This window comes from Pleurodeles waltl, unplaced genomic scaffold, assembly GCF_031143425.1.
Source record: "Pleurodeles waltl isolate 20211129_DDA unplaced genomic scaffold, aPleWal1.hap1.20221129 scaffold_69, whole genome shotgun sequence".
Lineage (NCBI taxonomy): Eukaryota > Metazoa > Chordata > Amphibia > Caudata > Salamandridae > Pleurodeles > Pleurodeles waltl.
Genome location: NW_027150390.1, coordinates 293,086 through 314,483, shown reverse-complemented (window position 1 = coordinate 314,483; position 21,398 = coordinate 293,086). Strand labels below are relative to the sequence as shown.

General features: G+C 47.3%; 5 non-coding genes across 5 annotated transcripts; all 5 read left to right on the top strand.

The window, feature by feature from the left end:
- The first annotated feature begins 3,688 nt into the window (after nucleotides 1-3,688).
- TRNAT-CGU (transfer RNA threonine (anticodon CGU)) lies at nucleotides 3,689-3,760 on the top strand. The gene has a single exon. It is a non-coding gene; the product is annotated as a tRNA-Thr (tRNA).
- Nucleotides 3,761-10,701: 6,941 nt separating this feature from the next.
- Nucleotides 10,702-10,773, top strand: TRNAG-UCC (transfer RNA glycine (anticodon UCC)). The gene has a single exon. It is a non-coding gene; the product is annotated as a tRNA-Gly (tRNA).
- Nucleotides 10,774-11,675: 902 nt separating this feature from the next.
- On the top strand, nucleotides 11,676-11,747 carry TRNAT-CGU (transfer RNA threonine (anticodon CGU)). The gene has a single exon. It is a non-coding gene; the product is annotated as a tRNA-Thr (tRNA).
- A 3,123-nt stretch (nucleotides 11,748-14,870) lies between these two features.
- On the top strand, nucleotides 14,871-14,942 carry TRNAT-CGU (transfer RNA threonine (anticodon CGU)). Its single transcript has one exon. It is a non-coding gene; the product is annotated as a tRNA-Thr (tRNA).
- Nucleotides 14,943-20,289: 5,347 nt separating this feature from the next.
- Nucleotides 20,290-20,361, top strand: TRNAG-UCC (transfer RNA glycine (anticodon UCC)). The gene has a single exon. It is a non-coding gene; the product is annotated as a tRNA-Gly (tRNA).
- The last annotated feature ends 1,037 nt before the right edge of the window (nucleotides 20,362-21,398 follow it).

The following is a 21,398-nucleotide window of genomic DNA, read 5'->3' as shown; positions in this document are numbered from 1 at the left end:
AGTCATCGCAGGCAACTGCAGCATACAACCAAATTTATCCGAGAGCAAGGTGAAAGAAACCCAAGGGAACAGCCCCTGTCTGCAGCAGGAAGGTTGGCTGCTTCGAATGGACAGAACTTCCAGTCCTAAGTCCACTCACATCCCGAACGCTCCCGAACGCTCATACCGGGCAAGCCCTCACCGGGTGCACCTCTGGCTCCCAGGTAAGGCCAAAACCTGAGCATGGTAGCGCAGGATCACAGAGAAGGAGCGGGTGGGGGTGCTTCTGTCTTGACAAAGGCTTGACATGGCTAGTGACTGAGAGGGCCTTGACTTTCCCCTATGACTGACTGTGAGAGGGGAAGGCGAAGATTTTCTGCACCCAGCATGCCTTGTGACATTCTTAGGCAAATGAGGTGAGAGCCCTGCCAGAATAGCTCCAGCGATCCCATGCCACTCCTCTGAAGGCTCCTGATCTGCATAACCACAGCATTTTGAACAGGAAGCAGAGTGGCGCAGCGGAAGCGTGCTGGGCCCATAACCCAGAGGTCGATGGATCAAAACCATCCTCTGCTAGCATGGATTGATTTTTTTTCTTGTGAGGACCACTCTCTCGTTTCCACGCTGCCAGAGCGGAAAACAGCAGGCTTGTGCCAGCTTTTTGTGGGAAGAGACTGCTCAACTATCGGTCTCTGCTCAAAGTCAGGGAGACAGATGGTCAGAGAATCAACCCTACACTTCAAAGGAAATGATGCACAGTTATGACCATTAACGAAAGATGGGACCCTCGCACTTCTTTCTGAGCCTGCTTGGAACGTTATTATTCCCTTTTTTTGTCCTGCTATTATCACTCTCCTGTGAATTTCGTGGAGCTGTTTTCTTTCTCTACACTGCTGTTTTTCCCTTGCTGCCAATATATGCTTATTTCAATGATTTGAACTGCTGCTTTCCCTTTCTCCTTTTCTGCGCAGCTTTTGCATTGGTTTCAATCTCCAGTTACTTAGCAGTTGCAAGAACTTTTTTGCGGATTTTCATGTTGGTCTGTAAACCAAAAATACCTCTGATACTGGTGCAATAAAGTCATTGAACTCAGGGTTGTGATGTCTAGAGTTTAAAAAAAACATATGCCACGGAGTGTTGGTGGTATAGTGGTGAGCATAGCTGCCTTCCAAGCAGTTGACCCGGGTTTGATTCCTGGCCAACGCCGTGCTAATATTTATACATTAAGCAAGCTGTAGCTATTCTAACGCAATATGTTAAAAAAAAGAGAAATATCTTGACCAGATTACTCAGCTATTAGATAAATAATAAACAAAGACATAGGCAGGCATCCCAAAAGCTCCGTCTGCGACTTTCTATGTCCTGAAATTTTTCTATTTTACAAACAGCAGTCACCACTCACAACTGCTGGTAATGGGCTGCAGGGGGGCAGGCAATGAAACGGCTAAGCCCTTCTGCCCGACCGGCCTTTAGAACTGCAGCATCTCTGCAGTAAAAAGTGTTTCAGGTCAATATCTCTCCCCTGGAAAAAATGTGCGAGACCCACCACCGATAAATGTGGCAAAAGTCCCCAACATTTTCTGCATATTTGTGCTCTTACCTGAAAGCAGCGCCACCTTGTAGTCATCGCAGGCAACAGCAGCATACAACCAAATTTATCCGAGAGCAAGGTGAAAGAAACCCAAGGGAACAGCCCCTGTCTGCAGCAGGAAGGTTGGCTGCTTCGAATGGACAGAACTTCCATTCCTAAGTCCACTCACGTCCCGAACGCTCCTAAACGCTCGCCCTCACCGGGTGCATCTCTGGCTCCCAGGTAAGGCCAAAACCTGAGCATGGTAGCGCAGGATCACAGAGAAGGAGCGGGTGGGGGTGCTTCTGTCTTGACAAAGGCGTGACATGGCTAGTGACTAAGAGGGCCTTGACTTTCCCCTATGACTGACTGTGAGAGGGGAAGGCGAAGATTTTCTGCACCCAGCATGCCTTGTGACATTCTTAGGCAAATGAGGTGAGAGCCCTGCCAAAATAGCTCCAGCGATCCCATGCCACTCCTCTGAAGGCTCCTGATCTGCATAACCACAGCGTTTTGAACAGGAAGCAGAGTGGTGCAGCGGAAGCGTGCTGGGCCCATAACCCAGAGGTCGATGGATCGAAACCATCCTCTGCTAGCATGGATTGATTTTTTTTCTTGTGAGGACCACTCTCTCGTTTCCACGCTGCCAGAGCGGAAAACAGCAGGCTTGTGCCAGCTTTTTGTGGGAAGAGACTGCTCAACTATCGGTCTCTGCTCAAAGTCAGGGAGACAGATGGTCAGAGAATCAACCCTACACTTCAAAGGAAATGATGCACAGTTATGACCATTAACGAAAGATGGGACCCTCGCACTTCTTTCCGAGCCTGCTTGGAACGTTATTATTCCCTTTTCTTGTCCTGCTATTATCAATCTCCTGTGAATTTCGTGGAGCTGTTTTCTTTCTCTACCCTGCTGTTTTCCCTTGCTGCCAATATATGCTTATTTCAATGATTTGAACTGCTGCTTTCCCTTTCTCCTTTTCTGCGCAGCTTTTGCATTGGTTTCAATCTCCAGTTACTTAGCAGTTGCAAGAACTTTTTTCCGGATTTTCATGTTGGTCTGTAAACCAAAAATACCTCTGATACTGGTGCAATATAGTCATTGAACTCAGGGTTGTGATGTCTAGAGTTTTAAAAAAACATATGCCACGGAGCGTTGGTGGTATAGTGGTGAGCATAGCTGCCTTCCAAGCAGTTGACCCGGGTTTGATTCCCGTCCAACGCAGTGCTAATATTTATACATTAAGCAAGCTGTAGCTATTCTAACGCAATATGTTAAAAAAAAGAGAAATATCTTGACCAGATTACTCAGCTATTAGATAAATAATAAACAAAGACATAGGCAGGCTTCCCAAAAGCTCCGTCTGCGACTTTCTATGTCCTGAAATTTTTCTATTTTACAAACAGCAGTCACCACTCACAACTGCTGGTAATAAATGGGCTGCAGGGGGGCAGGCAATGAAACGGCTAAGCCCTTCTGCCCGACCAGCCTTTAGAACAGCAGCATCTCTGCAGTAAAAAGTGTTTCAGGTCAATATCTCTCCCCTGGAAAAAATGTGCGAGACCCACCACCGATAAATGTGGCAAAAGTCCCCAACATTTTCAGCATATTTGTGCTCTTACCTCAAAGCAGCGCCACCTTGTAGTCATTGCAGGCAACTGCAGCATACAACCAAATTTATCCGAGAGCAAGGTGAAAGAAACCCAAGGGAACAGCCCCTGTCTGCAGCAGGAAGGTTGGCTGCTTCGAATGGACAGAACTTCCAGTCCTAAGTCCACTCACGTCCCGAACGCTCCCAAACAACGCTCCCAAACGCTCATACCGGGCAAACCCTCACCGGGTGCACCTCTGGCTCCCAGGTAAGGCCAAAACCTGAGCATGGTAGCGCAGGATCACAGAGAAGGAGCGGGTGGGGGTGCTTCTGTCTTGACAAAGGCGTGACATGGCTAGTGACTGAGAGGGCCTTGACTTTCCCCTATGACTGACTGTGAGAGGGGAAGGCGAAGATTTTCTGCACCCAGCATGCCTTGTGACATTCTTAGGCAAATGAGGTGAGAGCCCTGCCAGAATAGCTCCAGCGATCCCATGCCACTCCTCTGAAGGCTCCTGATCTGCATAACCACAGCATTTTGAACAGGAAGCAGAGTGGCGCAGCGGAAACGTGCTGGGCCCGTAACCCAGAGGTCGATGGATCGAAACCATCCTCTGCTAGCATGGATTGATTTTTTTTCTTGTGAGGACCACTCTCTCGTTTCCACGCTGCCAGAGCGGAAAACAGCAGGCTTGTGCCAGCTTTTTGTGGGAAGAGACTGCTCAACTATCGGTCTCTGCTCAAAGTCAGGGAGACAGATGGTCAGAGAAACAACCCTACACTTCAAAGGAAATGATGCACAGTTATGACCATTAACGAAAGATGGGACCCTCGCTCTTCTTTCTGAGCCTGCTTGGAACGTTATTATTCCCTTTTTTTGTCCTGCTATTATCAATCTCCTGTGAATTTCGTGGAGCTGTTTTCTTTCTCTACCCTGCTGTTTTTCCCTTGCTGCCAATATATGCTTATTTTAATGATTTGAACTGCTGCTTTCCCTTTCTCCTTTTCTGCGCAGCTTTTGCATTGGTTTCAATCTCCAGTTACTTAGCAGTTGCAAGAACTTTTTTCCGGATTTTCATGTTGGTCTGTAAACCAAAAATACCTCTGATACTGGTGCAATATAGTCATTGAACTCAGGGTTGTGATGTCTAGAGTTTAAAAAAAACTTATGCCACGGAGCTTTCGTGGTATAGTGGTGAGCATAGCTGCCTTCCAAGCAGTTGACCAGGGTTCGATTCCCGGCCAACGCAGTGCTAATATTTATACATTAAGCAAGCTGTAGCTATTCTAACGCAATATGTTAAAAAAAAGAGAAATATCTTGACCAGATTACTCAGCTATTAGATAAATAATAAACAAAGACATAGGCAGGCATCCCAAAAGCTCCGTCTGCGACTTTCTATGTCCTGAAATTTTTCTATTTTACAAACAGCAGTCACCACTCACAACTGCTGGTAATGGGCTGCAGGGGGGCAGGCAATGAAACGGCTAAGCCCTTCTGCCCGACCAGCCTTTAGAACTGCAGCATCTCTGCAGTAAAAAGTGTTTCAGGTCAATATCTCTCCCCTGGAAAAAATGTGCGAGACCCACCACCGATAAATGTGGCAAAAGTCCCCAACATTTTCTGCATATTTGTGCTCTTACCTGAAAGCAGCGCCACCTTGTAGTCATCGCAGGCAACTGCAGCATACAACCAAATTTATCCGAGAGCAAGGTGAAAGAAACAGCCCCTGTCTGCAGCAGGAAGGTTGGCTGCTTCGAATGGACAGAACTTCCATTCCTAAGTCCACACACGTCCCGAACGCTCCTAAACGCTCGCCCTCACCGGGTGCACCTCTGGCTCCCAGGTAAGGCCAAAACCTGAGCATGGTAGCGCAGGATCACAGAGAAGGAGCGGGTGGGGGTGCTTCTGTCTTGACAAAGGCGTGACATGGCTAGTGACTAAGAGGGCCTTGACTTTCCCCTATGACTGACTGTGAGAGGGGAAGGCGAAGATTTTCTGCACCCAGCATGCCTTGTGACATTCTTAGGCAAATGAGGTGAGAGCCCTGCCAAAATAGCTCCAGCGATCCCATGCCACTCCTCTGAAGGCTCCTGATCTGCATAACCATAGCGTTTTGAACAGGAAGCAGAGTGGTGCAGCGGAAGCGTGCTGGGCCCATAACCCAGAGGTCGATGGATCGAAACCATCCTCTGCTAGCATGGATTGATTTTTTTTCTTGTGAGGACCACTCTCTCGTTTCCACGCTGCCAGAGCGGAAAACAGCAGGCTTGTGCCAGCTTTTTGTGGGAAGAGACTGCTCAACTATCGGTCTCTGCTCAAAGTCAGGGAGACAGATGGTCAGAGAATCAACCCTACACTTCAAAGGAAATGATGCACAGTTATGACCATTAACGAAAGATGGGACCCTCGCACTTCTTTCCGAGCCTGCTTGGAACGTTATTATTCCCTTTTTTTGTCCTGCTATTATCAATCTCCTGTGAATTTCGTGGAGCTGTTTTCTTTCTCTACCCTGCTGTTTTCCCTTGCTGCCAATATATGCTTATTTCAATGATTTGAACTGCTGCTTTCCCTTTCTCCTTTTCTGCGCAGCTTTTGCATTGGTTTCAATCTCCAGTTACTTAGCAGTTGCAAGAACTTTTTTCCGGATTTTCATGTTGGTCTGTAAACCAAAAATACCTCTGATACTGGTGCAATATAGTCATTGAACTCAGGGTTGTGATGTCTAGAGTTTTAAAAAAACATATGCCACGGAGCGTTGGTGGTATAGTGGTGAGCATAGCTGCCTTCCAAGCAGTTGACCCGGGTTTGATTCCCGTCCAACGCAGTGCTAATATTTATACATTAAGCAAGCTGTAGCTATTCTAACGCAATATGTTAAAAAAAAGAGAAATATCTTGACCAGATTACTCAGCTATTAGATAAATAATAAACAAAGACATAGGCAGGCTTCCCAAAAGCTCCGTCTGCGACTTTCTATGTCCTGAAATTTTTCTATTTTACAAACAGCAGTCACCACTCACAACTGCTGGTAATAAATGGGCTGCAGGGGGGCAGGCAATGAAACGGCTAAGCCCTTCTGCCCGACCAGCCTTTAGAACTGCAGCATCTCTGCAGTAAAAAGTGTTTCAGGTCAATATCTCTCCCCTGGAAAAAATGTGCGAGACCCACCACCGATAAATGTGGCAAAAGTCCCCAACATTTTCTGCATATTTGTGCTCTTACCTGAAAGCAGCGCCACCTTGTAGTCATCGCAGGCAACTGCAGCATACAACCAAATTTATCCGAGAGCAAGGTGAAAGAAACCCAATGGAACAGCCCCTGTCTGCAGCAGGAAGGTTGGCTGCTTCGAATGGACAGAACTTCCAGTCCTAAGTCCACTCACGTCCCGAACGCTCCCAAACAACGCTCCCAAACGCTCATACTGGGCAAACCCTCACCGGGTGCACCTCTGGCTCCCAGGTAAGGCCAAAACCTGAGCATGGTAGCGCAGGATCACAGAGAAGGAGCGGGTGGGGGTGCTTCTGTCTTGACAAAGGCTTGACATGGCTAGTGACTGAGAGGGCCTTGACTTTCCCCTATGACTGACTGTGAGAGGGGAAGGCGAAGATTTTCTGCACCCAGCATGCCTTGTGACATTCTTAGGCAAATGAGGTGAGAGCCCTGCCAGAATAGCTCCAGCGATCCCATGCCACTCCTCTGAAGGCTCCTGATCTGCATAACCACACCATTTTGAACAGGAAGCAGAGTGGCGCAGCGGAAGCGTGCTGGGCCCATAACCCAGAGGTCGATGGATCGAAACCATCCTCTACTAGCATGGATTGATTTATTTTCTTGTGAGGACCACTCTCTCGTTTCCACGCTGCCAGAGCGGAAAACAGCAGGCTTGTGCCAGCTTTTTGTGGGAAGAGACTGCTCAACTATCGGTCTCTGCTCAAACTCAGGGAGACAGATGGTCAGAGAATCAACCCTACACTTCAAAGGAAATGATGCACAGTTATGACCATTAACGAAAGATGGGACCCTCGCACTTCTTTCTGAGCCTGCTTGGAACGCTATTATTCCCTTTTTTTGTCCTGCTATAATCAATCTCCTGTGAATTTCGTGGAGCTGTTTTCTTTCTCTACCCTGCTGTTTTTCCCTTGCTGCCAATATATGCTTATTTCAATGATTTGAACTGCTGCTTTCCCTTTCTCCTTTTCTGCGCAGCTTTTGCATGGGTTTCAATCTCCAGTTCCTTAGCAGTTGCAAGAACTTTTTTCCTGATTTTCATGTTGGTCTGTAAACCAAAAATACCTCTGATACTGGTGCAATATAGTCATTGAACTCTGGGTTGTGATGTCTAGAGCTTAAAAAAAACATATGCCTTTGAGCGTTGGTGGTATAGCGGTGAGCATAGCTGCCTTCCAAGCAGTTGACCCGGGTTCGATTCCCAGCCAACGCAGTGCTAATATTTATACATTAAGAAAGCAGTAGCTATTCTAACGCAATATGTTAAAAAAAAGAGAAATATCTTGACCAGATTACTCAGCTATTAGATAAATAATAAACAAAGACATAGGCAGGCATCCCAAAAGCCCCGTCTGCGACTTTCTATGTCCTGAAATTTTTATATTTTACAAACAGCAGTCACCACTCACAACTGCTGGTAATAAATGGGCTGCAGGGGGGCAGGCAATGAAACGGCTAAGCCCTTCTGCCCGACCAGCCTTTAGAACTGCAGCATCTCTGCAGTAAAAAGTGTTTCAGGTCAATATCTCTCCCCTGGAAAAAATGTGCGAGACCCACCACCAATAAATGTGGCAAAAGTCCCCAACATTTTCTGCATATTTGTGCTCTTACCTGAAAGCAGCGCCACCTTGTAGTCATCGCAGGCAACTGCAGCATACAACCAAATTTATCCGAGAGCAAGGTGAAAGAAACCCAAGGGAACAGCCCCTGTCTGCAGCAGGAAGGTTGGCTGCTTCGAATGGACAGAACTTCCAGTCCTAAGTCCACTCACGTCCCGAACGCTCATACCGGGCAAGCCCTCACCGGGTGCACCTCTGGCTCCCAGGTAAGGCCAAAACCTGAGCATGGTAGCGCAGGATCACAGAGAAGGAGCGTGTGGGGGTGCTTCTGTCTTGACAAAGGCGTGACATGGCTAGTGACTGAGAGGGCCTTGACTTTCCCCTATGACTGACTGTGAGAGGGGAAGGCGAAGATTTTCTGCACCCAGCATGCCTTGTGACATTCTTAGGCAAATGAGGTGAGAGCCCTGCCAGAATAGCTCCAGCGATCCCATGCCACTCCTCTGAAGGCTCCTGATCTGCATAACCACACCATTTTGAGCAGGAAGCAGAGTGGTGCAGCGGAAGTGTGCTGGGCCCATAACCCAGAGGTCGATGGATCGAAACCATCCTCTGCTAGCATGGGTTGATTTTTTTTCTTGTGAGGACCACTCTCTCGTTTCCACGCTGCCAGAGCGGAAAACAGCAGGCTTGTGCCAGCTTTTTGTGGGAAGAGACTGCTCAACTATCGGTCTCTGCTCAAAGTCAGGGAGACAGATGGTCAGAGAATCAACCCTACACTTCAAAGGAAATGATGCACAGTTATGACCATTAACGAAAGATGGGACCCACGCACTTCTTTCTGAGCCTGCTTGGAACGTTATTATTCCCTTTTTTTGTCCTGCTATTATCAATCTCCTGTGAATTTCGTGGAGCTGTTTTCTTTCTCTACCCTGCTGTTTTTCCCTTGCTGCCAATATATGCTTATTTCAATGATTTGAACTGCTGCTTTCCCTTTCTCCTTTTCTGCGCAGCTTTTGCATTGGTTTCAATCTCCAGTTCCTTAGCAGTTGCAAGAACTTTTTTCCTGATTTTCATGTTGGTCTGTAAACCAATAATACCTCTGATACTGGTGCAATATAGTCATTGAACTCAAGGTTGTGATGTCTAGAGTTTAAAAAAAACATATGCCACGGAGCGTTGGTGGTATAGTGGTGAGCATAGCTGCCTTCCAAACAGTTGACCCGGGTTCGATTCCCGGCCAACGCAGTGCTAATATTTATACATTAAGCAAGCTGTAGCTATTCTAATGCAATATGTTAAAAAAAAGAAAAATATCTTGACCAGATTACTCAGCTATTAGATAAATAATAAACAAAGACATAGGCAGGCATCCCAAAAGCCCCGTCTGCGACTTTCTATGTCCTGAAATTTTTATATTTTACAAACAGCAGTCACCACTCACAACTGCTGGTAATAAATGGGCTGCAGGGGGGCAGGCAATGAAACGGCTAAGCCCTTCTGCCCGACCAGCCTTTAGAACTGCAGCATCTCTGCAGTAAAAAGTGTTTCAGGTCAATATCTCTCCCCTGGAAAAAATGTGCGAGACCCACCACCGATAAATGTGGCAAAAGTCCCCAACATTTTCTGCATATTTGTGCTCTTACCTGAAAGCAGCGCCACCTTGTAGTCATCGCAGGCAACTGCAGCATACAACCAAATTTATCCGAGAGCAAGGTGAAAGAAACCCAAGGGAACAGCCCCTGTCTGCAGCAGGAAGGTTGGCTGCTTCGAATGGACAGAACTTCCAGTCCTAAGTCCACTCACGTCCCGAACGCTCATACCGGGCAAGCCCTCACCGGGTGCACCTCTGGCTCCCAGGTAAGGCCAAAACCTGAGCATGGTAGCGCAGGATCACAGAGAAGGAGCGTGTGGGGGTGCTTCTGTCTTGACAAAGGCGTGACATGGCTAGTGACTGAGAGGGCCTTGACTTTCCCCTATGACTGACTGTGAGAGGGGAAGGCGAAGATTTTCTGCACCCAGCATGCCTTGTGACATTCTTAGGCAAATGAGGTGAGAGCCCTGCCAGAATAGCTCCAGCGATCCCATGCCACTCCTCTGAAGGCTCCTGATCTGCATAACCACACCATTTTGAGCAGGAAGCAGAGTGGTGCAGCGGAAGTGTGCTGGGCCCATAACCCAGAGGTCGATGGATCGAAACCATCCTCTGCTAGCATGGATTGATTTTTTTTCTTGTGAGGACCACTCTCTCGTTTCCACGCTGCCAGAGCGGAAAACAGCAGGCTTGTGCCAGCTTTTTGTGGGAAGAGACTGCTCAACTATCGGTCTCTGCTCAAAGTCAGGGAGACAGATGGTCAGAGAATCAACCCTACACTTCAAAGGAAATGATGCACAGTTATGACCATTAACGAAAGATGGGACCCTCGCACTTCTTTCTGAGCCTGCTTGGAACGTTATTATTCCCTTTTTTTGTCCTGCTATTATCAATCTCCTGTGAATTTCGTGGAGCTGTTTTCTTTCTCTACCCTGCTGTTTTTCCCTTGCTGCCAATATATGCTTATTTCAATGATTTGAACTGCTGCTTTCCCTTTCTCCTTTTCTGCGCAGCTTTTGCATTGGTTTCAATCTCCAGTTCCTTAGCAGTTGCAAGAACTTTTTTCCTGATTTTCATGTTGGTCTGTAAACCAATAATACCTCTGATACTGGTGCAATATAGTCATTGAACTCAGGGTTGTGATGTCTAGAGTTTAAAAAAAACATAAGCCACGGAGCGTTGGTGGTATAGTGGTGAGCGTAGCTGCCTTCCAAGCAGTTGACCCGGGTTCGATTCCCGGCCAACGCAGTGCTAATATTTATACATTAAGCAAGCTGTAGCTATTCTAACGCAATATGTTAAAAAAAAGAGAAATATCTTGACCAGATTACTCAGCTATTAGATAAATAATAAACAAAGACATAGGCAGGCATCCCAAAAGCTCCGTCTGCGACTTTCTATGTCCTGAAATTTTTATATTTTACAAACAGCAGTCACCACTCACAACTGCTGGTAATAAATGGGCTGCAGGGGGGCAGGCAATGAAACGGCTAAGCCCTTCTGCCCGACCAGCCTTTAGAACTGCAGCATCTCTGCAGTAAAAAGTGTTTCAGGTCAATATCTCTCCCCTGGAAAAAATGTGCGAGACCCACCACCGATAAATGTGGCAAAAGTCCCCAACATTTTCTGCATATTTGTGCTCTTACCTGAAAGCAGCGCCACCTTGTAGTAATCGCAGGCAACTGCAGCATACAACCAAATTTATCCGAGAGCAAGGTGAAAGAAACCCAAGGGAACAGCCCCTGTCTGCAGCAGGAAGGTTGGCTGCTTCGAATGGACAGAACTTCCAGTCCTAAGTCCACTCACGTCCCGAACGCTCCCAAACGCTCATACTGGGCAAGCCCTCACCGGGTGCACCTCTGGCTCCCAGGTAAGGCCAAAACCTGAGCATGGTAGCGCAGGATCACAGAGAAGGAGCGGGTGGGGGTGCTTCTGTCTTGACAAAGGCGTGACATGGCTAGTGACTGAGAGGGCCTTGACTTTCCCCTATGACTGACTGTGAGAGGGGAAGGCGAAGATTTTCTGCACCCAGCATGCCTTGTGACATTCTTAGGCAAATGAGGTGAGAGCCCTGCCAGAATAGCTCCAGCGATCCCATGCCACTCCTCTGAAGGCTCCTGATCTGCATAACCACAGCATTTTGAACAGGAAGCAGAGTGGCGCAGCGGAAACGTGCTGGGCCCGTAACCCAGAGGTCGATGGATCGAAACCATCCTCTGCTAGCATGGATTGATTTTTTTTCTTGTGAGGACCACTCTCTCGTTTCCACGCTGCCAGAGCGGAAAACAGCAGGCTTGTGCCAGCTTTTTGTGGGAAGAGACTGCTCAACTATCGGTCTCTGCTCAAAGTCAGGGAGACAGATGGTCAGAGAATCAACCCTACACTTCAAAGGAAATGATGCACAGTTATGACCATTAACGAAAGATGGGACCCTCGCACTTCTTTCTGAGCCTGCTTGGAACGTTATTATTCCCTTTTTTTGTCCTGCTATTATCAATCTCCTGTGAATTTCGTGGAGCTGTTTTCTTTCTCTACCCTGCTGTTTTTCCCTTGCTGCCAATATATGCTTATTTTAATGATTTGAACTGCTGCTTTCCCTTTCTCCTTTTCTGCGCAGCTTTTGCATTGGTTTCAATCTCCAGTTACTTAGCAGTTGCAAGAACTTTTTTCCGGATTTTCATGTTGGTCTGTAAACCAAAAATACCTCTGATACTGGTGCAATATAGTCATTGAACTCAGGGTTGTGATGTCTAGAGTTTAAAAAAAACTTATGCCACGGAGCTTTCGTGGTATAGTGGTGAGCATAGCTGCCTTCCAAGCAGTTGACCAGGGTTCGATTCCCGGCCAACGCAGTGCTAATATTTATACATTAAGCAAGCTGTAGCTATTCTAACGCAATATGTTAAAAAAAAGATAAATATCTTGACCAGATTACTCAGCTATTAGATAAATAATAAACAAAGACATAGGCAGGCATCCCAAAAGCTCCGTCTGCGACTTTCTATGTCCTGAAATTTTTCTATTTTACAAACAGCAGTCACCACTCACAACTACTGGTAATGGGCTGCAGGGGGGCAGGCAATGAAACGGCTAAGCCCTTCTGCCCGACCAGCCTTTAGAACTGCAGCATCTCTGCAGTAAAAAGTGTTTCAGGTCAATATCTCTCCCCTGGAAAAAATGTGCGAGACCCACCACCGATAAATGTGGCAAAAGTCCCCAACATTTTCTGCATATTTGTGCTCTTACCTGAAAGCAGCGCCACCTTGTAGTCATCGCAGGCAACTGCAGCATACAACCAAATTTATCCGAGAGCAAGGTGAAAGAAACAGCCCCTGTCTGCAGCAGGAAGGTTGGCTGCTTCGAATGGACAGAACTTCCATTCCTAAGTCCACTCACGTCCCGAACGCTCCTAAACGCTCGCCCTCACAGGGTGCACCTCTGGCTCCCAGGTAAGGCCAAAACCTGAGCATGGTAGCGCAGGATCACAGAGAAGGAGCGGGTGGGGGTGCTTCTGTCTTGACAAAGGCGTGACATGGCTAGTGACTAAGAGGGCCTTGACTTTCCCCTATGACTGACTGTGAGAGGGGAAGGCGAAGATTTTCTGCACCCAGCATGCCTTGTGACATTCTTAGGCAAATGAGGTGAGAGCCCTGCCAAAATAGCTCCAGCGATCCCATGCCACTCCTCTGAAGGCTCCTGATCTGCATAACCACAGCGTTTTGAACAGGAAGCAGAGTGGTGCAGCGGAAGCGTGCTGGGCCCATAACCCAGAGGTCGATGGATCGAAACCATCCTCTGCTAGCATGGATTGATTTTTTTTCTTGTGAGGACCACTCTCTCGTTTCCACGCTGCCAGAGCGGAAAACAGCAGGCTTGTGCCAGCTTTTTGTGGGAAGAGACTGCTCAACTATCGGTCTCTGCTCAAAGTCAGGGAGACAGATGGTCAGAGAATCAACCCTACACTTCAAAGGAAATGATGCACAGTTATGACCATTAACGAAAGATGGGACCCTCGCACTTCTTTCCGAGCCTGCTTGGAACGTTATTATTCCCTTTTTTTGTCCTGCTATTATCAATCTCCTGTGAATTTCGTGGAGCTGTTTTCTTTCTCTACCCTGCTGTTTTCCCTTGCTGCCAATATATGCTTATTTCAATGATTTGAACTGCTGCTTTCCCTTTCTCCTTTTCTGCGCAGCTTTTGCATTGGTTTCAATCTCCAGTTACTTAGCAGTTGCAAGAACTTTTTTCCGGATTTTCATGTTGGTCTGTAAACCAAAAATACCTCTGATACTGGTGCAATATAGTCATTGAACTCAGGGTTGTGATGTCTAGAGTTTTAAAAAAACATATGCCACGGAGCGTTGGTGGTATAGTGGTGAGCATAGCTGCCTTCCAAGCAGTTGACCCGGGTTTGATTCCCGTCCAACGCAGTGCTAATATTTATACATTAAGCAAGCTGTAGCTATTCTAACGCAATATGTTAAAAAAAAGAGAAATATCTTGACCAGATTACTCAGCTATTAGATAAATAATAAACAAAGACATAGGCAGGCTTCCCAAAAGCTCCGTCTGCGACTTTCTATGTCCTGAAATTTTTCTATTTTACAAACAGCAGTCACCACTCACAACTGCTGGTAATAAATGGGCTGCAGGGGGGCAGGCAATGAAACGGCTAAGCCCTTCTGCCCGACCAGCCTTTAGAACTGCAGCATCTCTGCAGTAAAAAGTGTTTCAGGTCAATATCTCTCCCCTGGAAAAAATGTGCGAGACCCACCACCGATAAATGTGGCAAAAGTCCCCAACATTTTCAGCATATTTGTGCTCTTACCTCAAAGCAGCGCCACCTTGTAGTCATTGCAGGCAACTGCAGCATACAACCAAATTTATCCGAGAGCAAGGTGAAAGAAACCCAAGGGAACAGCCCCTGTCTGCAGCAGGAAGGTTGGCTGCTTCGAATGGACAGAACTTCCAGTCCTAAGTCCACTCACGTCCCGAACGCTCCCAAACAACGCTCCCAAACGCTCATACCGGGCAAACCCTCACCGGGTGCACCTCTGGCTCCCAGGTAAGGCCAAAACCTGAGCATGGTAGCGCAGGATCACAGAGAAGGAGCGGGTGGGGGTGCTTCTGTCTTGACAAAGGCGTGACATGGCTAGTGACTGAGAGGGCCTTGACTTTCCCCTATGACTGACTGTGAGAGGGGAAGGCGAAGATTTTCTGCACCCAGCATGCCTTGTGACATTCTTAGGCAAATGAGGTGAGAGCCCTGCCAGAATAGCTCCAGCGATCCCATGCCACTCCTCTGAAGGCTCCTGATCTGCATAACCACAGCATTTTGAACAGGTAGCAGAGTGGCGCAGCGGAAACGTGCTGGGCCCGTAACCCAGAGGTCGATGGATCGAAACCATCCTCTGCTAGCATGGATTGATTTTTTTTCTTGTGAGGACCACTCTCTCGTTTCCACGCTGCCAGAGCGGAAAACAGCAGGCTTGTGCCAGCTTTTTGTGGGAAGAGACTGCTCAACTATCGGTCTCTGCTCAAAGTCAGGGAGACAGATGGTCAGAGAATCAACCCTACACTTCAAAGGAAATGATGCACAGTTATGACCATTAACGAAAGATGGGACCCTCGCACTTCTTTCTGAGCCTGCTTGGAACGTTATTATTCCCTTTTTTTGTCCTGCTATTATCAATCTCCTGTGAATTTCGTGGAGCTGTTTTCTTTCTCTACCCTGCTGTTTTTCCCTTGCTGCCAATATATGCTTATTTTAATGATTTGAACTGCTGCTTTCCCTTTCTCCTTTTCTGCGCAGCTTTTGCATTGGTTTCAATCTCCAGTTACTTAGCAGTTGCAAGAACTTTTTTCCGGATTTTCATGTTGGTCTGTAAACCAAAAATACCTCTGATACTGGTGCAATATAGTCATTGAACTCAGGGTTGTGATGTCTAGAGTTTAAAAAAAACTTATGCCACGGAGCTTTCGTGGTATAGTGGTGAGCATAGCTTCCTTCCAAGCAGTTGACCAGGGTTCGATTCCCGGCCAACGCAGTGCTAATATTTATACATTAAGCAAGCTGTAGCTATTCTAACGCAATATGTTAAAAAAAAGAGAAATATCTTGACCAGATTACTCAGCTATTAGATAAATAATAAACAAAGACATAGGCAGGCATCCCAAAAGCTCCGTCTGCGACTTTCTATGTCCTGAAATTTTTCTATTTTACAAACAGCAGTCACCACTCACAACTGCTGGTAATGGGCTGCAGGGGGGCAGGCAATGAAACGGCTAAGCCCTTCTGCCCGACCAGCCTTTAGAACTGCAGCATCTCTGCAGTAAAAAGTGTTTCAGGTCAATATCTCTCCCCTGGAAAAAATGTGCGAGACCCACCACCGATAAATGTGGCAAAAGTCCCCAACATTTTCTGCATATTTGTGCTCTTACCTGAAAGCAGCGCCACCTTGTAGTCATCACAGGCAACTGCAGCATACAACCAAATTTATCCGAGAGCAAGGTGAAAGAAACAGCCCCTGTCTGCAGCAGGAAGGTTGGCTGCTTCGAATGGACAGAACTTCCATTCCTAAGTCCACTCACTTCCCGAACGCTCCTAAACGCTCGCCCTCACCGGGTGCACCTCTGGCTCCCAGGTAAGGCCAAAACCTGAGCATGGTAGCGCAGGATCACAGAGAAGGAGCGGGTGGAGGTGCTTCTGTCTTGACAAAGGCGTGACATGGCTAGTGACTAAGAGGGCCTTGACTTTCCCCTATGACTGACTGTGAGAGGGGAAGGCGAAGATTTTCTGCACCCAGCATGCCTTGTGACATTCTTAGGCAAATGAGGTGAGAGCCCTGCCAAAATAGCTCCAGCGATCCCATGCCACTCCTCTGAAGGCTCCTGATCTGCATAACCACAGCATTTTGAACAGGAAGCAGAGTGGTGCAGCGGAAGCGTGCTGGGCCCATAACCCAGAGGTCGATGGATCGAAACCATCCTCTGCTAGCATGGATTGATTTTTTTTCTTGTGAGGACCACTCTCTCGTTTCCACGCTGCCAGAGCGGAAAACAGCAGGCTTGTGCCAGCTTTTTGTGGGAAGAGACTGCTCAACTATCGGTCTCTGCTCAAAGTCAGGGAGACAGATGGTCAGAGAATCAACCCTACACTTCAAAGGAAATGATGCACAGTTATGACCATTAACGAAAGATGGGACCCTCGCACTTCTTTCCGAGCCTGCTTGGAACGTTATTATTCCCTTTTTTTGTCCTGCTATTATCAATCTCCTGTGAATTTCGTGGAGCTGTTTTCTTTCTCTACCCTGCTGTTTTCCCTTGCTGCCAATATATGCTTATTTCAATGATTTGAACTGCTGCTTTCCCTTTCTCCTTTTCTGCGCAGCTTTTGCATTGGTTTCAATCTCCAGTTACTTAGCAGTTGCAAGAACTTTTTTCCGGATTTTCATGTTGGTCTGTAAACCAAAAATACCTCTGATACTGGTGCAATATAGTCATTGAACTCAGGGTTGTGATGTCTAGAGTTTTAAAAAAACATATGCCACGGAGCGTTGGTGGTATAGTGGTGAGCATAGCTGCCTTCCAAGCAGTTGACCCGGGTTTGATTCCCGTCCAACGCAGTGCTAATATTTATACATTAAGCAAGCTGTAGCTATTCTAACGCAATATGTTAAAAAAAAGAGAAATATCTTGACCAGATTACTCAGCTATTAGATAAATAATAAACAAAGACATAGGCAGGCTTCCCAAAAGCTCCGTCTGCGACTTTCTATGTCCTGAAATTTTTCTATTTTACAAACAGCAGTCACCACTCACAACTGCTGGTAATAAATGGGCTGCAGGGGGGCAGGCAATGAAACGGCTAAGCCCTTCTGCCCGACCAGCCTTTAGAACTGCAGCATCTCTGCAGTAAAAAGTGTTTCAGGTCAATATCTCTCCCCTGGAAAAAATGTGCGAGACCCACCACCGATAAATGTGGCAAAAGTCCCCAACATTTTCAGCATATTTGTGCTCTTACCTCAAAGCAGCGCCACCTTGTAGTCATTGCAGGCAACTGCAGCATACAACCAAATTTATCCGAGAGCAAGGTGAAAGAAACCCAAGGGAACAGCCCCTGTCTGCAGCAGGAAGGTTGGCTGCTTCGAATAGACAGAACTTCCAGTCCTAAGTCCACTCACGTCCCGAACGCTCCCAAACAACGCTCCCAAACGCTCATACCGGGCAAACCCTCACCGGGTGCACCTCTGGCTCCCAGGTAAGGCCAAAACCTGAGCATGGTAGCGCAGGATCACAGAGAAGGAGCGGGTGGGGGTGCTTCTGTCTTGACAAAGGCGTGACATGGCTAGTGACTGAGAGGGCCTTGACTTTCCCCTATGACTGACTGTGAGAGGGGAAGGCGAAGATTTTCTGCACCCAGCATGCCTTGTGACATTCTTAGGCAAATGAGGTGAGAGCCCTGCCAGAATAGCTCCAGCGATCCCATGCCACTCCTCTGAAGGCTCCTGATCTGCATAACCACAGCATTTTGAACAGGAAGCAGAGTGGCGCAGCGGAAGCGTGCTGGGCCCATAACCCAGAGGTCGATGGATCGAAACCATCCTCTACTAGCATGGATTGATTTATTTTCTTGTGAGGACCACTCTCTCGTTTCCACGCTGCCAGAGCGGAAAACAGCAGGCTTGTGCCAGCTTTTTGTGGGAAGAGACTGCTCAACTATCGGTCTCTGCTCAAACTCAGGGAGACAGATGGTCAGAGAATCAACCCTACACTTCAAAGGAAATGATGCACAGTTATGACCATTAACGAAAGATGGGACCCTCGCACTTCTTTCTGAGCCTGCTTGGAACGCTATTATTCCCTTTTTTTGTCCTGCTATAATCAATCTCCTGTGAACTTCGTGGAGCTGTTTTCTTTCTCTACCCTGCTGTTTTTCCCTTGCTGCCAATATATGCTTATTTCAATGATTTGAACTGCTGCTTTCCCTTTCTCCTTTTCTGCGCAGCTTTTGCATGGGTTTCAATCTCCAGTTCCTTAGCAGTTGCAAGAACTTTTTTCCTGATTTTCATGTTGGTCTGTAAACCAAAAATACCTCTGATACTGGTGCAATATAGTCATTGAACTCAAGGTTGTGATGTCTAGAGCTTAAAAAAAACATATGCCACGGAGCGTTGGTGGTATAGTGGTGAGCATAGCTGCCTTCCAAGCAGTTGACCCGGGTTCGATTCCCAGCCAACGCAGTGCTAATATTTATACATTAAGCAAGCTGTAGCTATTCTAATGCAATATGTTAAAAAAAAGAAAAATATCTTGACCAGATTACTCAGCTATTAGATAAATAATAAACAAAGACATAGGCAGGCATCCCAAAAGCCCCGTCTGCGACTTTCTATGTCCTGAAATTTTTATATTTTACAAACAGCAGTCACCACTCACAACTGCTGGTAATAAATGGGCTGCAGGGGGGCAGGCAATGAAACGGCTAAGCCCTTCTGCCCGACCAGCCTTTAGAACTGCAGCATCTCTGCAGTAAAAAGTGTTTCAGGTCAATATCTCTCCCCTGGAAAAAATGTGCGAGACCCACCACCGATAAATGTGGCAAAAGTCCCCAACATTTTCTGCATATTTGTGCTCTTACCTGAAAGCAGCGCCACCTTGTAGTCATCGCAGGCAACTGCAGCATACAACCAAATTTATCCGAGAGCAAGGTGAAAGAAACCCAAGGGAACAGCCCCTGTCTGCAGCAGGAAGGTTGGCTGCTTCGAATGGACAGAACTTCCAGTCCTAAGTCCACTCACGTCCCGAACGCTCATACCGGGCAAGCCCTCACCGGGTGCACCTCTGGCTCCCAGGTAAGGCCAAAACCTGAGCATGGTAGCGCAGGATCACAGAGAAGGAGCGGGTGGGGGTGCTTCTGTCTTGACAAAGGCGTGACATGGCTAGTGACTGAGAGGGCCTTGACTTTCCCCTATGACTGACTGTGAGAGGGGAAGGCGAAGATTTTCTGCACCCAGCATGCCTTGTGACATTCTTAGGCAAATGAGGTGAGAGCCCTGCCAGAATAGCTCCAGCGATCCCATGCCACTCCTCTGAAGGCTCCTGATCTGCATAACCACACCATTTTGAGCAGGAAGCAGAGTGGTGCAGCGGAAGTGTGCTGGGCCCATAACCCAGAGGTCGATGGATCGAAACCATCCTCTGCTAGCATGGATTGATTTTTTTTCTTGTGAGGACCACTCTCTCGTTTCCACGCTGCCAGAGCGGAAAACAGCAGGCTTGTGCCAGCTTTTTGTGGGAAGAGACTGCTCAACTATCGGTCTCTGCTCAAAGTCAGGGAGACAGATGGTCAGAGAATCAACCCTACACTTCAAAGGAAATGATGCACAGTTATGACCATTAACGAAAGATGGGACCCTCGCACTTCTTTCTGAGCCTGCTTGGAACGTTATTATTCCCTTTTTTTGTCCTGCTATTATCAATCTCCTGTGAATTTCGTGGAGCTGTTTTCTTTCTCTACCCTGCTGTTTTTCCCTTGCTGCCAATATATGCTTATTTCAATGATTTGAACTGCTGCTTTCCCTTTCTCCTTTTCTGCGCAGCTTTTGCATTGGTTTCAATCTCCAGTTCCTTAGCAGTTGCAAGAACTTTTTTCCTGATTTTCATGTTGGTCTGTAAACCAATAATACCTCTGATACTGGCGCAATATAGTCATTGAACTCAGGGTTGTGATGTCTAGAGTTTAAAAAAAACATATGCCACGGAGCGTTGGTGGTATAGTGGTGAGCGTAGCTGCCTTCCAAGCAGTTGACCCGGGTTCGATTCCCGGCCAACGCAGTGCTAATATTTATACATTAAGCAAGCTGTAGCTATTCTAATGCAATATGTTAAAAAAAAGAAAAATATCTTGACCAGATTACTCAGCTATTAGATAAATAATAAACAAAGACATAGGCAGGCATCCCAAAAGCCCCGTCTGCGACTTTCTATGTCCTGAAATTTTTATATTTTACAAACAGCAGTCACCACTCACAACTGCTGGTAATAAATGGGCTGCAGGGGGGCAGGCAATGAAACGGCTAAGCCCTTCTGCCCGACCAGCCTTTAGAACTGCAGCATCTCTGCAGTAAAAAGTGTTTCAGGTCAATATCTCTCCCCTGGAAAAAATGTGCGAGACCCACCACCGATAAATGTGGCAAAAGTCCCCAACATTTTCTGCATATTTGTGCTCTTACCTGAAAGCAGCGCCACCTTGTAGTCATCGCAGGCAAATGCAGCATACAACCAAATTTATCCGAGAGCAAGGTGAAAGAAACCCAAGGGAACAGCCCCTGTCTGCAGCAGGAAGGTTGGCTGCTTCGAATGGACAGAACTTCCAGTCCTAAGTCCACTCACGTCCCGAACGCTCATACCGGGCAAGCCCTCACCGGGTGCACCTCTGGCTCCCAGGTAAGGCCAAAACCTGAGCATGGTAGCGCAGGATCACAGAGAAGGAGCGGGTGGGGGTGCTTCTGTCTTGACAAAGGCGTGACATGGCTAGTGACTGAGAGGGCCTTGACTTTCCCCTATGACTGACTGTGAGAGGGGAAGGCGAAGATTTTCTGCACCCAGCATGCCTTGTGACATTCTTAGGCAAATGAGGTGAGAGCCCTGCCAGAATAGCTCCAGCGATCCCATGCCACTCCACTGAAGGCTCCTGATCTGCATAACCACAGCATTTTGAACAGGAAGCAGAGTGGCGCAGCGGAAGCGTGCTGGGCCCATAACCCAGAGGTCGATGGATCGAAACGATCCTCTGCTAGCATGGATTGATTTTTTTTCTTGTGAGGACCACTCTCTCGTTTCCATGCTACCAGAGCGGAAAACAGCAGGCT